The 4,696-nt window shown below is 40.8% G+C and overlaps 1 long non-coding RNA gene across 1 annotated transcript in view; it reads right to left on the bottom strand.

The window, feature by feature from the left end:
* The window catches only part of LOC111264218 (uncharacterized), a 9,080-nt gene extending 6,216 nt beyond the window's left edge, over positions 1-2,864 (bottom strand). Inside the window, exon 1 of the long non-coding RNA XR_002682756.2 lies at positions 2,135-2,864. This is a non-coding gene — a long non-coding RNA (uncharacterized LOC111264218). The remainder of the gene's footprint in view (positions 1-2,134) is intronic.
* Positions 2,865-4,696: the final 1,832 nt, after the last annotated feature.

The raw sequence follows: 4,696 nt of genomic DNA, 5'->3' as shown, positions 1-4,696 counted from the left end.
ATCAACTTCGAAAATAAATTTGAAATTATTGGCTTAGACCATAAATAAAACCGATTCTTCAACTAACACAAAATGCAGTATTTTACTGCAGCAGCGAATGAATGTATTATGGAGGTACAATCCCTTTTCGCGACCTTCTTCCATTTCCGTATCAATTGCTTTAATCGTCTGTTAGAAATTTGAAAAGCTTAGCTGGTTTTTGAGACACTCTTTACTGAAATACACTGTTATGAGTCCCATCGTTGATAACCGGAAAAAGTACTAATCCATCGGTACGAACTTCAGTGATGTTCTAGGTTTAACGACCTTGGCTATGTGAGGCCTGATATTTTCGTGAGGTGGGATGATCTTATTTGATTTAGTGGATGTTTTCTGTTGGACTGCTTCACGTGCTGCAATGCTACAGGCCATATTCAGAATCATGTTGAGCGTTTTTTTTTTCTGCTGCTGCTGCTTGAGTATCTCCGAGTGTATGAGAGCCGTACAATCCAATTAATCTTAAATCGTGTTCTTCGAATAGAGATATAGTGTGACTCTTGGCTGACGCGGACCTCTCAAAGTTGCCCATTGTTTCATATGGACAATGGAAACACCCTTTTTCGTTACTCGTAATAATTCTGTGCAAGTTCTACCTGCAATTGTGGCCGCGTGTTGGCCAGTACCGAGCAATACGCATACTGAGGTTTAACGAGATGCCGTATTTCTTCACCCGTTTCATCCAGTTTCCGACGCGCCCAGACTGTGAATTTCTAATAAAATTTCACACATTTAAAGCGTCTAACAATATCCCAGTGGCCGTAGCTCATTCTATTAGCCAATTCTGCAGCCCTAAGTGATTATAGATGACCGCCCGAGATGAAGCACATCCTCCAGTTCCAAAACCCTATCTCTGAACTTAGTAAACCCCTTGGAACAATCTTCTCAGTTTCAGAGTCCCTGCTTTTGAACGCACAGTCGTCCCGGACTACTTTGATAGCTTTCTGATACAGACGGAAGGCGAAATGAAGTATGTTTTTTCATCAGGGACAGCCATCTTTGAAGCCGTTGACCTTTAACGCAAAATGCAGTTCATTATACAGTTAAAGTACAACGGGTCTATAGAGAGGAGACAGTGCCTTTGAATAATGTATAGAAGGAGGTAAATAGTGAAGAAGTAATTAAACGCAGCACTTTAGGGAAACTGCCCGTACCATTGCCCAAACCTAATAATTTGCCAAAGATTTCAAACTGTAACATATTCGGTGGCCGTGTCAAGCAGTTTTCCTTTCGAGATTTACAGAAATAGATCCCATTTCTTGGCCTTATTCGCGTGCCAAATATAATAATCTTAAACTGCCTGGTCGTCGTTAACCGCTGGTTCCTTTACTGCGTTATTAAGTACTACATATTCGCAGCATTTTCGAGTGCTATACGTGTCCATAAAAACGCAATTGACCGGTCGGCCTCGCCGATTATGCAAAATTTGCTCCTATAGTAAGGACGGAGTTAAGGGCAACGATGATAAGGACGCGGTATCGCGACTTCGTTCTCCTTCATCCTTGCTACGTTTCTGCTGTAATAACCAAAGAGCAAATCTATATTTAGACCCTTCTGGCAACTCTCCACAAGCTAGGCCATTGAGGTAAGGATAAATATTTTCAAATGTCCAGACCCTTGCGAAACCCGTAAGAAAAGTAAAAAAAAAAAAAAAAAAATTAGTTTCCGTACAAACGGCAAGATAAGCTGGATAACCTGCATCACGTCTGCAATCTATAGCAACGCTTGTGAATAAAGATTCAACATTACCATTGCGATGAGCAATGGTGCAGGAACTACTATTGTGCAGGAACTACTATTGCGATGAGCAATAGTAGTTCCTGCACAAGAATTGTTCTACCTTATAAAAATCAATAATATTTCTTCTAAATTGGTGAAAAAAGTGCTCGGTCCACATTCACTTGCGGTCCAGTCATATATTATAGCTTATGGTTGCTCTCGCAACTTTTTGCCTAATACGATTATGTTCAAAGGACACTACCGCGTGTGGCAACCCGAAGGAAGCAAGGCTGGCATTAAGTTGATTAAAACCTAACTTCTAGCACACTGTCAGGAAAAAAATATATCTTTTTGTTAAGAATTGGAAGCAGCTGTTTACCGTTGTATTTATTTAATCGAGGAAGATGTTTTAGAGTGAGCAAAGGCAGCATCCAGGACGAGCACGAGGGGCTATTTTCAATAAGTACAGTAACATATCTATCTGTTTGTATGTTGTTTGCATCCTTCCGTTTGAGTTTTGAATGAAGAGGTTCTTGCTTTAAGAAAAATGGCGAAGACAGCTCTTCTACTTACAAACTTACGATAACGATTCTTACGCATCGCGAAATACCTCAACAATTCCTTCCCGCGAGTACCTGTGAGACGTCCTTCTTCTTCCTCTACCCCAATCGCGAACGTTCACCTATTTCTTAAGAAGTATCTGTTGCTGCATATGTAAGCGAACGAGGACTGCCGGCAGAGTTTCAGGTAAACGCTGCTGCTCGACTACTATCATTCGCTCTGGTCAGAACGACAGTCTCCCTTGTGATGTTAGCAGCGGCAGCGGAAAAACTACCAGCGAAAGCTGCGGCACATTCAGAAGCAAATCACATTTTCCATCAAACGTTACGACAACAACAACTGCAACGGCAGTGCGTCGATGGCGATAACTCAACGCTCCTTGATTCACTTGTTCCAGATCGTTCCTTCTCACCATATATTCCTCCGTTCACCATATTCACCCACTGAAGCAGTAACTGTAGCAGAATCAGACGACGATGGCGCGAACTTTTGCTGAATTCGAGTCTCTACCGGCGCGGCTTTCGACGTCGCTGCCGAAGTTGCCGCCCCCTGACTCCGTTTCTGCTGCTTCTGCAGTTCCAGCGGTGTGGCGGCGGCGGCGGCTGCTGAAAGTGGAAATGGAATTTTCCGCTTGGGCAAGTGAAGGGGCCCAGAACGAGAAGAGACGATGGCAAGAGAAATCGCAGTGAGAGATAAAGTTGTCGTGTTACCAACTGATGTCAATATATTACACTTACGATTCGAAAAGAGAAAACCCATGTGTCTTTTTTTTTGCTTATCCGAGCCGTCATTGGGAGTTCATGGCGCATCAGCTCATGTTAAAATAAGAACTATTTTGCTTCAAATTCGCGTCAAACTGGACAGAGAACTCGAACATAACTGATACCTTCGTCTCTACAGAAAATATAAAGAATGTATATTAGAAGGGTTTCTGCTACTTCAGAATATTCCTAAATTCCGCCATGTCTATAATCAGCCTGGCTCAAGGTGCGTACACGCTGCGCTATACAGCCACTCAATCCTCCGATTTTTGGCGATCGTCAGGATATGCACGAATAAATAGTTGGTCCTTGCTTAGGCTTTCTACGCCTAAGCCCAGTAAAGCGTACAACTGTGTAATGTTGAAATGTATTTTGTGGAGCCGAAGGTCTATATGGTTCTCCAGAATATTTTCGGAAATGTCATCATATTGCAGGTTGATATACAAAATCCACGCAGACATCTACAAAGCTTCTATTATTTTTAAAAGATGAATCGTTCTTCGCTGGTTATTTTAGCTTAGTTCCACTTAGCCAATACTGCGAAATGTTATAAAAAGCCCCAAAGTGGCTTGATACCTACTGATATAAGAAAGTAAAACAAGCTTTCCTTACGCGGAGAGAGCGCAATACATCTAAATACATCAATTTAGTATATTTAAGGTGAATTTTAATCGTATCAACGGATTACTTATCAACAAAAAGAACAAATTTTCCGCTTATAAATTGCTTTCAAGCCTTTTTTTTATATTGTTAAAATCACATGTTTTTGCATAACCATTTCGGTGTGTTTGGCCTGAGGCCTGTCGCTTAGCTCGCACCTAGTGCCCTTATTTTCTTTTTTAGGTTATTTCTATTCTGCTCTTTACCCCTGTTATGTTCAGAACATGTATGACCTCATCATGTACATCGCATGTAACGCCTAACCTGGCTAAGGTACCACGTAGGGATGCTTCTCTATACCTAAACCAAGAAACCGTAAGTACTGTCTTTTGCTAGCTACGTATAACCATTTCTATGCATACGTATCTCAACGCTAATTAGATCCCATCAAAGTGGCGCCATTCGATTGCAATGTCTCTTGTTCCAGTTTTTTCCTATTTAAATTTAACACTCTTATTAAGACTTGGAGTTTTTAAAGGGCACTACAGGCCGATGAAGAAGTACCTACCAATCGACCTACAAGTTGTCGCAATAGGACTCCGTGATTGTAGTTCCAGAGGTGAGCTGCTGTGCAAGAATACACCTTACATTTTGTAGAAATGGAGACAGGCCGATTGCTTTTGCCTTAAAATGCCACAATGATATCATCCTATGGGAAATTAATCCACATCTATATATGTATATATATATATATAACTACTAAAAGTTTACATCTATTTTTCTTGTTTGCTTGCTTGTCCGATTCCATAAAGTGGTTAAATTGAGCTGACCTTTGGCTATCCGTTAGATCTTCATTCCAAAAAGAGCTGCACGTAAGATAGAACCGACTGGATGAATATCTTTTTCCTGATGGGAGCTCATTTTTTACCCTACAAAGTGAAATTTTAGTCGCCATTTCTAATTATTTTTGGCCGTTTATTGTAAAAAATATACGAAACTTAATTTTGAGGTTGAAAAAT

This window comes from Varroa jacobsoni, unplaced genomic scaffold (assembly GCF_002532875.2).
Source record: "Varroa jacobsoni isolate VJ856 unplaced genomic scaffold, vjacob_1.0 scaffold_834, whole genome shotgun sequence".
NCBI classification, from domain to species: Eukaryota; Metazoa; Arthropoda; class Arachnida; order Mesostigmata; family Varroidae; genus Varroa; species Varroa jacobsoni.
The sequence above is the reverse complement of the archived record's forward strand: the minus strand, read 5'-3'. Positions and strand labels throughout refer to the sequence as shown.